Source organism: Notothenia rossii (assembly GCF_949606895.1).
Source record: "Notothenia rossii genome assembly, chromosome: 11".
Lineage (NCBI taxonomy): Eukaryota > Metazoa > Chordata > Actinopteri > Perciformes > Nototheniidae > Notothenia > Notothenia rossii.
Genome location: NC_136910.1, coordinates 30,572,929 through 30,586,735, shown reverse-complemented (window position 1 = coordinate 30,586,735; position 13,807 = coordinate 30,572,929).

Genomic DNA, 13,807 nt, shown 5'->3' with positions numbered 1-13,807 from the left:
AAAACCATCAATTTGAGTAAATATTGTCCCCTTGAAAACCGTTACTGAACTGATTTTGGATATTTGTACTTTGATAACCATTAATCTGCCCTTCAATGTTGACAATTTTCTAGATCTTCTCGGGGATTATTCAAGTCCCGCCAAATTATGTGTGACGTCATTGCGGGCACAGCGCTCCAGCTGCACCGTTCAGGATCCCAGCATCTGCATGTAAACGCACGATGGGGCACACAGCAGCAAGCTCAGACAGCGATGACAGTTTAATTTTGAACGTGTCTGAGAGCTCATATGAGGCTGAAGGATCGGTTTATGTTGTATCTGTTAGAAGTTTAGGAATTAGGTGCGTCAATATGGGCGATCATACGGTCATGTAGCCAGTGGTGGACTGGGACTAAAAATCAGCCCGGGACTCTCGACCGGCCAACTTCGGTACCACTAGTAAATTGTCAACGGGGGGAGTGGGGGATGTGCTAGTGACTTATCCGACCGGCCCACTTCGGTACCGGCCCATCGGGATTCGTCCCGATGGCCAGTCCACCACTGCACCCAGCCCAGCCCACGTAAACTGTCAACGGGGGGAGCCTCGCTGCGGGGAAACGATGGACCTAGTGTCCCGATCGGAGTGGGAATAATAATAATAATAATAATAATAATCCGTGCATTTTATCCATTAATTTCCCCAACATTGTGGTAAAAAAAAACACACGTTTAATCCATGTTGGTGTACTACTACAACCAGTGGTGTAGTGGGATGTTTTTACTGGGTGGACGGGGTGGTGGGTGGACGGGAGACACTATGGACGCGCTCGTGAACTGTCAACGGGGGGGGGGGGGGGGGGGCTTGGGGACCTCTGTGTCGCCTGTCAGCGCAACTTACATGATGCCGTTTAGACAATATAATAATAAAGGGCGGTGCCGGCTGTCAGCGAACCGATCCGGCCTTTCTGCGTGACTATCACTCAAATGCGGGACATAGTCTCAATGTGTGGGACGCGGGACAAATAATAAAAATGCTGTGTGTGCAGTCCCGCACAGTGCGGGACACCTGGTCACCCTACACACACAGTTCTGCCCCTCACACACACACGCTTCAAATCAAGTTGCATAAATGCTTGAGCTTCGTTTTTATTATAATTACTGTGAAATCTGCCTATTATGTTTTCGTCATTATTATAACAAACACACACTTGCAACTGATAACACTGGCAATGATTTTAGATGTATTAGACTATTAAAAAAAGAAATCATGCTTCAAATAAGTGGGGGTACGGCGTACCCCCGCGTCCAACGCCCACTACACCACTGACTGCAACTACAAAAAGCTAAGGTTTGTTTTCTCATCAGGAGATGCAGACCGGCTCAAACAAAATATTTTTAAATCATCATCCTCACGATCATTTAATGTATCATATGTTTGCCGAATTGACATGAAAGCACTAATAAATGTAGTTTCATCCACTTGAGTTTACAACTACACAAATAATCGATTTGTTTTTATATCACATCCAACGGGAGGAAATTCAGCAGCTCTCACTACCGATTTTTAATCCTAATTTATTCATCATCTTCACCACGATCATTTATGTTGATGTTCGCCGAATTGAGCTGAAAGCACTGACAAATATGAATATACTGTAGTCAACTTCATTAAAACGTTATTAACGTGCCTAAACTCAGTAATTCACAATTTCGCATGACAACACACTTTGTCCGTGTTTGGCTCTCTCGCCGCACAGTGAAGCGTTCCCGCATTGACGTCTCTTCCGACTTCCCCCAAAACCTCAAAATGAGTCGAAGGAATTTTCCCGCGATGTTCGAAATTATTGATATTTATCGGAACGGTATCGCTTATTATTTTTTAAACTGACGGTTCGAGATTACTGTAGCCCACTATTTCATTGCACAACAGTTGTTGGGTTCGTGTCACAGGCTCTTTAAGTCCCTCTCCCTTTGCCATCAATCCAAAATCAGCTGAGCTGCAACTCTGCAGCTGCAACATAATACAGACAGGTAATAATTAACAGAATCACAAGGACATTATATGGCTCTGCTAAAAACACTCACTTATAAGTAACGTTTTTGTTTACTGTTTAGAAGTCTCAAATATGCACTCTAAATCCATATCAATCATCATAAAAATAGCTATCTTCCTTATTATTGTGTAACGTTAACTATAATATACTAGCTTGAACTCCAACATGGATATCCTCATTTCACCACCTCCACCCACTACAATCACACGCCCCAATGTTATATTTAACTCATATTTAACTCCCTCCACCCCGGATAAAAGCACGTTAAGAAGCCCTTTTTCTATAATTCCAAAATGTTGGACGAAATGACATTAAGAGAACGGAATTTACAATTAAAAGGCTGCATGGTTAACATGTGTAGCTAACTTTATCCAGTATCCTAGCCTAATCTGTTATCGTTCCCTACATCTATAATTTAGAGGGGGATAATCCTCCAACATGCTTATCTCACATGTTAATTTGATTTAGATGTGCTGATAATATCTGCAATATAAATCTTTAAACGTCTGACCTTTAAAAGTACATCACAAACGGTCTATTATGCTGCAACTCTACTGCGCTGATAGCCTTGCCGTTAACTTCCGGGAACTATTGAGAGGCTCCACGATCCGCCATTGCTGTAAAAAAATTGTCCATTGGAGAGAACAGAGATGTCGCAACTCTTCTACTATAGGGCTCTGCCCAAACCTAATCGGGGACGTCCATCCAAGTCAAATCTTTAGTCACAAGTATAGTTTTTAGCCCGCTCCTCCTACTAGGATGGGTTAAATGCAGAGAACAAATGTCACTGTGTGTGCTGTGTGCTCTGCATGTGTGACCATTAAAGAGGGTTTCATCCCTCCCAATTATATTCTATTCTATATCAGTCTATAGCCTGCCCCCCTAACTTTTGTGTCCCTAAAACTGTACTTGTAGAAACAAACCTACACTATGTCCACAAGCTTCTCAAGCAACGAAACAAGCAGTACATTCATTAAAAGTGAATCATTTTAAATATCATGTTAGGTTAAAAACGCAGCGACAGCCCTGCATTAAACTGCGGAGCGGCGTTCACACAGCTGCAGAGAGGGAGCGAGGCAGCGAACTGTCCCAGCACCTGAAGGTGGACCAGCACCTGGAGGTGGATCAGATTCCCCTTGGAGCATTTCCCCTTCCACTAGTTTTGTTTTTACCAAAGACGAAAGCTTGAAACTAAATATCAATAAAACGCTCCTGTTTGAATCGATAGCGTTTAATCGCTGTTTGGGGCGTTAGGTTACAAAATACTACACAGACAGCGCTAGCTGGGAGATCGATCACTTTTATTTGCCAAACTATGCAGTAGGCCTACTATTAAATCCGCGTAAATTACACATCACAGCAATGAGGCCAGATAAATTAAACCAGGATACATCCTTTGCTGTCAAACACAGCTGCCTGTGTGCGTTTGATAAATACTTTCTGATGTTATATTTATTATATGCTACTTATCAGCTACATGGCTCTAACGTGTAAAGATATATACAAGCTTTTGTACCAGTGCTTTTCACAAGTAGACTCTTGCAGGCCAGAGTAGCTGGAGTGATTCAACAACAACAAAAAGACATATCTGAGAAGTGATCAGGACGAACAGAAAGAGGAAAAGGAAAAGAGAGATGAAGAGACCAGGAGGGTCAGAGCAGGAAGAAGCCAAGAGGAGATGAAGACATTAGTGAAGAAGAAGAAGAAATGTATGTGAGGAATAAAGATTAAGTGTCAGAAAGAGGGGCAGAGGCAGGGATCAGGAGGCAAATGAGACTCCAGCTGGACCACATGGTATGTTTTTATTATCCTTGCATATTCCATTACAGCAGCACAATCTAGCAGCTCTAAGTATTGACACATATTGATTGAAATGTGTTGCTGCACAGGTCAACTTTTGCTCTCTTAAGAGATGGGTGATGTCATTTGTGTACTTAATTATAACTAAGAACCTTTACTGTACTTACAGTAAACAGAATTATAGGGTATCATGAGTACTTCCTGCTGTTTTATGCTATATTTTAGTTTGTTTGTCTGACCACCTTGTTTCTCTTGTGCATTCACTTGTGTGAGGGCATGATTTAACAATAAATAGGTTAAACAGTATAAAATACCACGTACCGTCCACCTTCCCATGCCACCCTGGCATGACCTCTTGCCCCCCCTTTGCCACCCCATGTAAAATGTTCTAGAAACGCCACTGAGTACCCCTAATTTTAAAGTGTAAAAGTATCTCCACAATTACACTGAACACAAGCAAAAGAAAGGTAAGCTTATAGGCTAGTCCAAGTCACCAGTGCAGCTAGTTAACGATGCTAACTTTGCCTACCAGTTAGCACAGGTGGGAATTATGTGGAAAACAATTAGGATTTGTCGTTTTAAAAGCAGCTCAACAATTAAACTTAACATGATTAAAGTGTAGACAAGCCTGTATTGGACAAAACACATCACCAGTGAAGTTAGAATACATAATGACGGAATATGTTGTGGAGGTACGGTGTTTTGATCTCTTAGCTAGAGCAGAAGTATGGTAGCTGACCATGATAATGATAGCTACATGCTACCAATAGCTTACAATGCATATGAATGTAGCCTAAATTTACAATAACCTAATGATGCTAATATTGGCTACCAGTTAGCAATATTTGAAAACGTGTGAAAAAGATTAAGTAACACTAATTGTAAAGGGTAAAAGTATCCCCATAATTACACTGAACATGAGCAAAGGAGAGGTAAGCCTATAGGCTAGTCCAAATCACCAGTGCAGCTAGCATGTAGTCCTCATGTATTCATGCTAATGTAGCGCAAGCTACAATGCTAGGTGGGGTTTGCACAAGTATTATAGCTGACCATGATAATGATAGCTACATGCTACCAATAGCTTACAATGCATAGGAATGTACAGAGTTAATATGATGCTAACATCGCCTACCAGTTAGCACAAGTGGGAATTATGTGGAAAACAATTAGGATTTGCCGTTTTAAAAGCAGCTCAACAATTAAACTTAACATGATTAAAGTGTAGACAAGCCTGTATTAGACAAAACACATAAGCAGTGAAGTTAGAATACATAATGAGGGAATATGTTGTGGAGGTATGGTGTGAATCCCTTAGCTAGCAAAAGTATGCTAGCTGACCATGATAATGATAGCAACATGCTACCAATAGCTTACAAAGCATATAAATTTACATTTACAATAAGCTAATGATGTTAATATTGGCTACCAGTTAGCAACATTTGAAAACATGTGAAAAGGATTAAGTAACATGTTGGAGATTTGGTGGATGTTTAAAACCAACCTCGTCTCCGCGTGTCGTTTGATAAGCTGGGTAAATTCGTAAAAAGGAAGGGATTAAGAAACACCAGAATGCAAGTTAAACAATAATCTTGTTTTAATGATAAAAAGTAACAATACAAATACAAATACAAATACAAACACAAAGGAAGTACTTCCTGCTCTTCCTCCAATCCCACGGATCTGGTCAGTTTGAAGGAAAGAGAGGCTGGTCTAAAGAAAACATAGGCTTATATCCAAAACCCCAGGAGGAGCTATGCGGCTGCCCCCCCCCCCCCCCCCCCCCCCCGAGGGGTCCTCCACTTAGAAAAGACAGCCAATCAGCGCGAGCCAGAGGCGACCCTTACATTCGAGATAACAAACCCCTCCTTGCAAGTTTCACATACTTTTGGCATTTTATAAAGATAGTTTTAAGATATAGTTTTTTATAGTTGGATTATACAAATACACATGTGAGTTACCTTAACCTCAAACAATAATAACAAGAGGAAAACATCAGCTCTGATCTCAAGCAGTAAAAAGTACCGCACACTCCTTTAGCCTGCAGCTCTTCCAGACACTTGAGCTATTGTTCTTTAAGAATATTCCCTGTAGATCTTTATTTCAAATAAAAGGTTTCACATTGCATATTTCCAGCTTCCTTTACACGTACTGCTATTATTAATACAAAGTAATCAACCACACACATATATTTAAAACAAGTAGATTTCCCTGATCATTTGACATGCTGCTTCCATTTCCCATAGAGTAATAAAACATGTTTAAGCTAATTTCTCCACACTGTTTGTAGCCCTCCAGTACCCACATATGAAAGAATAAAAGCAGAGGAATCAAATAAAACACCAATACAGGAATAGTTGATAAATGATTATACAGGACATCTGATCACAGTAAGAAATACACACACATATCTCTAGGAAGTGACCCTTGTTATAGGTCCGAATGTCCTGTCCCCTGAAAGTCATGAGTTTTGGTTGATTAACAGAAGTTTAATTGTTCTTGTGGCTTAATGGCTTCCCTGAACTTCCCTTCACCCCAAAGTCAGCTTACTAGGAATGAATACATTTTATTGATAAGCTCAAAAGGACGTTTATTCTGTTACTGCTGGGTGACCCAAGTCTCCAGGCCTGCAGGATGTGTAGGAGATAAACATTAATTCTACAAGACTTTAACTACATTATCTGAAAATGTATCTGGGACTTCCCCTGTTAATTGCAAGGACTATTGATAATTAACAGAGAGACCCTAGGGGCCTCTTCTTGGTATCTGCTAGGCAGAAGTCACTCAATGCAGAAATCACAAGTTTAACACATATTCTATATAAGGTGACATTAAAATGAATATACCAGATTGAACTTTCCTGCCATAACACGTTACTTTAATACTTCAAATAACTCCAATAATACTTCAATACTTGTTTGTTAAATTTGCCTAAATGATGGCCCAGATGACGCTCCCATGTCTGCGTGTTTAGTAGATCCACTTCTGGGTTGTCCTCCATAAGATCTTTAATCTCGGCAGGTACTGCTGCTAATATTGCTTTACGGAACATCTGCATATGTTGGTCACTATTTTCTGGACTATAGTCAGTAGCTACTATGTATTGTTGGCGTGACCTTAGCAACATGGTTGCTGCGGCCTCTCCAGGTGTGAACGTGAAAGATAGTGAGCCGTAACCTCCTCCCGTCTGTGGGAAATGTTCTCTCATTGCCAAGCTCAGCAAGCTGTGTATGTTGTTGGAAGAGATAGGCTGGTTATCGTTCATTCTTACTGTTCCTGATCTTTCCTCAACTTTCTTTACGTCATGGCTGGAAGTCTGTTGTGCTAAAATCCTCCTGAAATCTCCAAGGTAGATTGTTTGTCCTACTGACATATCAGCAAACTTTCTCATCCAATGTCTCCCTCCCTCAGTAGGTAGCGGCATTTTGTCAACTAGTGCGTGCACATCTCCTAGTGAGAAAGGGTGGTAAGCGGTATTCCCATTGGGGAGTGCCACCAAAGGAGCCTGTAATACTGGAGCAATAAAGGGAAGAGGTGTGGGGTCTTCTGAGGTGTGTTGGGATCTCAAACTCATACGGGGAAGTGCAAGGACCTGTGTAGCAGTCAGTTCAGAGATTGTTCCTGTCATATTTATGTGCTTAACCTTGCTCTTGCACATCCTGCCGTTGACATCTCCCTGTTTTGCTCCAGAGGAACACTCACCACTCTCATCCCCCGATGCCCCTCCCTTGCTGGTGGAGTAATGGCCTGTTTGTGCCTGCCGTTCTTGGAACGGCAGGTCACTCAAACTGCCCTCGCCCTTGGGAGAACTTTCACTGTACCCTTCCCCACCTGTTTGTTGTTGGCTACCGCCCTCCTGCTCTCTATTCATTCTGTCCTGACGTACTTGTTCTATTTCTTCCTTCTCTCTTCTCAGTAATTCTTCCGCTTCCTGACAATGGACCCCCTCCCTATCCTGATGGTCCGTACCACCATAATCTCTTCCTCTTTCCTCAGATGCTCTCTCCTCCAGTCGCTTTCTGTGATCGTCTGCCCGTGCTTTCTCCTCTCTTTCCCTCTCCTCATATTTTTCTACAATGGCGATCAATTCTTCTGGTGTGGGGCTGCTTTCTCCCTTTGTAACGGAGGTCTTCCTTAAAGGAGTTAGCGAAACATTTCCCACTATTTTAAAGTTACCCCACCTTACACTTGCTTTTTCTTGGGCTGAGCCAGAGTCCACCGGGTTCAGTGGCATCTGTAGACTATACCTGGGGGGTGCGTTCGGGACAGGGGAAGAGTAAGGAGGCGGTTGTGTAGATACACTGGATAAATCCGGATAAATCAGGGGGGAATGAATTGAAACATACTGATCCCCTACATTTCCTGTCTGAGACCCCTCTCCTGAACTAGCTGTTCTTGCAGTGCACACGTCATTTACAGCACTGCTGAGATTTCGTCTCCTCCTGTCTGAGGCAGAGGTGTCCTTTTGAGTCATATCCCTATAAAATCTGATACGTTCTGCAACATATTGATGTATGTCGTCATCTGTGGGTGGTGGTGTCAGCACGCACGTTTCCCTAATGTCCTGGGGGAACAGGAGAGTGCCAACGTCACTAGAGCGTTGAAACTCCCCCCCCTGTGTTTGGGCTGCTACCATGACTGGGGGATTGTTGACTGGGGGGAGAACCACAATCATCCCCTTCCTGACAAGTGCTGCATTGTGGCAAATCCTCCTTAATTTATCAACCGCCTCTTTCTCTTCCTTTAGTTTCTGACGGGCAAAAAATCCGGGCTTCTGCTCGTTTAGGTTACCCAGTTTCTTTACCAGCTGTCGCTCATACTGATTCAGAGCTGAGCCTAAATTTCCTAGAGTGTCATCCCCTCCCACTCTATCTTCTTCTATCATTTTATCATGGAGGAACCTAAGGTCGGCACAAGCCTTCTTCTTGTCCCCCTGTTTTGTCCCACTTAGAATCAATCCCTCAATCTGTCCCCATTGTTCTTGGAAACTTCCGGGAATTGGGACGTCTAAATCACTTTTTTTGAACTGCCCTTCCATATTGACTTCGCGTGTATTTATCTGACTAGGTTAATATATGTTCACTAGTAATTTGTGATATACTGGACAATGCTCGTCGTCACTCCTAATGTAGTTATTGTATTTATTTAACTGCCCTGCCTTTGTCTAGACGTGTAAATAGTTTGAGTGTATAAACACATGTATTTGAACTCCACCTTGAGTGATAAATGTAATAACAGAAAAGTACCAATAAAGCACTTATATAGGAGCAGCGGACTGGCTTATTGAAAGCCAGTTGAGTAGCACTTGAAATGTTTTGGCACTTATAAAACCTGATTATAGTTTAATGATCCTGTCTTTTTTGATTGTATGTTCCTGGCGAAACGCAGCTATTGTGAGTTGTTTTGGATTAAAGCGTCCCCCAAATGTAACGCAATATTGCAAGAAATACTACAAAATACGTCCAGCAGATGGAGCCAACAAACTATACTATTAAGCAATACTTGAACCGCTAGTCCGTCTTTTCTGTGCCACACCCTGTTGGCCACCAGATGGCGGCACCCGACCAGGAATGAGCTCCACCTCACTGAGGGGAGAAATGATTTTGGAAGCAGCAGGCTTAAACTTTGCTTCTTTATCTGACTAGTAAATATTCACAGAAAAAATTCCCCGTACAGTCTATTCAGCTTTTATTGTCCGATGTTTATTTCAACAAGTTTAGCAAGCCTCTCAGCGCGCTTCAACACCGTCTTTCAACGATGTGACGCTGACATGGAGCCGTAACCCAGGCCTACAGAACTCTTTATCGTGACGTTTGGCTTTATAGATTCAACCCCACAGAACAAAGGATTAATGAGGTCCGGTCACTTCAAAATTAGTTTTCGAAGTTTGCGTTACTCTCCTTTGGATCACTTATAACATAAATAACTCATCTCCAGCCCCGTCGAGCTGTGGATTCGTTATTTTGAGACTTAATACTACCAACTGACTACTCCAGACAGTCTAACTGTGGGGACTCAATACCTCCACTTTTCAAGCCAGGGACTTTAATACCCTTCTGGCCTGTCGGAACTCAATATCCGATTTTAACTGTGGGGACTCAAACCTCCACTTTTCAAGCCCGGGACTTCAATACCCTTCTGGCCTGTCGGAACTCAATATCCGATTTTAACTGTGGGGACTCAATACCTCCACTTTTCAAGCCCGGGACTTCAATACCCTTCTGGCCTGTCGGAACTCAATATCCGATTTTAACTGTGGGGACTCAATACCTCCACTTTTCAAGCCCGGGACTTCAATACCCTTCTGGCCTGTCGGAACTCAATATCCGATTTTAACAACTAAAACACGCATTTGCATTGTTACTATAAAAAACACTGTAAACTTCGTCTGACAACCCTAAAATTTGGAATATGGTCAAATCACAGATTTTGAATTAAATCGTGTCTGCTCACCTGGTAGCCTATTGTACAGAGCTCTGTTTTCAGTTGTCAGAAGAGGCCGAGATGTTTAGCCCTGGACTATTCCGTCCGCTTCCCCGAAAACACCCCACTCAGACACATCGGGTCACCACTTGTTGGAGATTTGGTGGATATTTAAAACCAACCTCGTCTCCGCGTGTCGTTTGATAAGCTGGGTAAATTCGTAAAAAGGAAGGGATTAAGAAACACCAGAATGCAAGTTAAACAATAATCTTGTTTTAATGATAAAAAGTAACAATACAAATACAAATACAAATACAAATACAAACACAAAGGAAGTACTTCCTGCTCTTCCTCCAATCCCACGGATCTGGTCAGTTTGAAGGAAAGAAGAGGCTGGTCTAAAGAAAACATAGGCTTATATCCAAAACCCAAGGAGGAGCTATGCGGCTGCCCCCCCCCCCGAGGGGTCCTCCACTTAGAAAAGACAGCCAATCAGCGCGAGCCAGAGGCGACCCTTACATTCGAGATAACAAACCCCTCCTTGCAAGTTTCACATACTTTTGGCATTTTATAAAGATAGTTTTAAGATATAGTTTTTTATAGTTGGATTATACAAATAACACATGTGAGTTACCTTAACCTCAAACAATAATAACAAGAGGAAAACATCAGCTCTGATCTCAAGCAGTAAAAAGTACCGCACACTCCTTTAGCCTGCAGCTCTTCCAGACCCTTGAGCTATTGTTCTTTAAGAATATTCCCTGCATAATCTTTATTTCAAATAAAAGGTTTCACATTGCATATTTCCAGCTTCCTTTACACATACTGCTATTATTAATACAAAGTAATCAACCACACACATATATTTAAAACAAGTAGATTTCCCTGATCATTTGACATGCTGCTTCCATTTCCCATAGAGTAATAAAACATGTTTAAGCTAATTTCTCCACACTGTTTGTAGCCCTCCAGTACCCACATATGAAAGAATAAAAGCAGAGGAATCAAATAAAACACCAATACAGGAATAGTTGATAAATGATTATACAGGACATCTGATCACAGTAAGAAATACACACACATATTCTCTAGGAAGTGACCCTTGTTATAGGTCCGAATGTCCTGTCCCCTGAAAGTCATGAGTTTTGGTTGATTAACAGAAGTTTAATTGTTCTTGTGGCTTAATGGCTTCCCTGAACTTCCCTTCACCCCAAAGTCAGCTTACTAGGAATGAATACATTTTATTGATAAGCTCAAAAGGACGTTTATCTTGGTTACTGCTGGGTGACCCAAGTCTCCAGGCCTGCAGGATGTGTAGGAGATAAACATTAATTCTACAAGACTTTAACTACATTATCTGAAAATGTATCTGGGACTTCCCCTGTTAATTGCAAGGACTATTGATAATTAACAGAGAGACCCTAGGGGCCTCTTCTTGGTATCTGCTAGGCAGAAGTCACTCAATGCAGAAATCACAAGTTTAACACATATTCTATATAAGGTGACATTAAAATGAATATACCAGATTGAACTTTCCTGCCATAACACGTTACTTTAATACTTCAAATAACTCCAATAATACTTCAAACACTAATTTGAAAGTGTGAAAGTATCCCCATAATTACACTGAACATGAGCAAAGGAGAGGTAGGCCTATAGGCTAGTCCAAATCACCAGTGCAGCTAGCATGTAGTCCTAATGTATTCATGCTAATGTAGCGCAAGCTACAATGCTGGGTGGGGTTTGCACAAGTGTTATAGCTGACCATGATAATGATAGCTACATGCTACCAATAGCTTACAATGCATAGGTGTGACGGGGTTCTAATTTAGGGTGACCAAACGTCCTCTTTTGCCCGGACATGTCCTCTTTTCACGCCCTGTCCGGGTCGTCCGGGGGGGGTTTATAAATTCATGAAAATGTCCGGGTTTCGCGGACCGTTTGCATGTACTTAAATTGACTTGCGAATTGCACAGAATACTACGGTACTCTGTTGCGTGTGTGACGTAATCCCTGAGTCTGAAGCTTTGTGGGCGGCTCTACAACTACGCTGACACACAAACAGAGGAAGGGGACAGAGCGGACCGCCGCTCACATTCACAATGCCAAAGCGCAAATGTACTTTTACAGATGAATTGCAGAAGAAATTCCAAATGTACCGGCCCGGTCGGAACAAATGGGAGGCGGAGTGCACCGTGTGCAAAGCTTGCACATACGTGTGTGTGTGTCCAATAAAGGTGCAGGCGATCTTAAAGCGCACATGGACCGAGACAAACATAGGAAAGCTGTGCAAGGTGAGAGTTTGTCGGCAAAGTTGACAGACTTCTTTGTTAGACCAGGCAAAACAGAGGATGCTGTAAATGCAGCGGAGGGTGCGTTTGCATTTCACACTGTGAAACATCACAACAGCTACAGATCTATGGATTGCACAAGTGCCTTGCTAAAAAAAGCATTTCCAGACTCTGACACTGCCAAAAAATTCAGTAGTGCGCGCACTAAAACCGAAGCCATTGTCAATGATGTTATAGCTCCCCACTCGATTGATGTCGCACATGAAGCACTCAAAGAAATCCAGTACTGTGGTGTTTCTACAGACGGGAGTAACCACGGAGCAGTGAAAATATTCCCAATCATAATCCAGTACTTTGACTGGAAGAGGGGTGGCATGCAAACAAAATTAATCGAGTTTAAAGACACACCAAATGAGACAGCAGAAACCATTGCACAATATCTCATTGAAACATTGGCAAAAAACTATTTGTCTGAAAAATGCATTGCATTTACTGGCGACAATTGCAACACAAACTTTGGAGGAATCCGACGTGATGAAGGGGGAAAGAATGTGTTTGCAAATTTGAAGAGGTTGCTGCTGAAGAACACTCTGATCGGTGTTGGTTGCCCAGCACACATATTGAATAATTGTGTTCATCATGGGGCAGACAAAATAGATATTGACCTTGAGAATATCATGTTCAAAATCTACCAGTTCTTCCACATTTACACTGTGCGCACTGAGAGCCTGAAGGAGTACTGTGATTTTGTTGACATTGAATACAGAAGGATGCTTTCTCACAGCAAGACAAGGTGGCTGTCATTGTTCCCAGGCATTGAGAGGATGATACAGATGTTTCCAGCCTTAAAGACATTATTTCTGTCTCAGCAAAAACCACCCACAGTGATCAAGAAGTTTTTTGTAAACGAATTCAGTGAGATCTACCTCTGGCACATGCACTCACTCATGTCTGCGTTCCACACCCACATTCAAGACATGGAAAAGGAGAAGAACTCCATTATGGAGGTAAGAAAATAATGAACAGCATCCACACCATTCTTCTTGAACGCAAGAGCAACAACTTCATGTCCCTTAAAGTTAAGGGACTACTGGCACAAAAGCGTAGTGATGGACTTGGTAAGGAATATGACCAGTTCTGTGTTGATGTGCAAGGCCTGTACAGTGCATGTCTGGAGTATCTGGAGAAGTGGGTGACTCCCATGGAAGAGTTCTCCACATTCACGTGGATGGATCTGAGTGAGCCACCAGAGTGGAATGATGT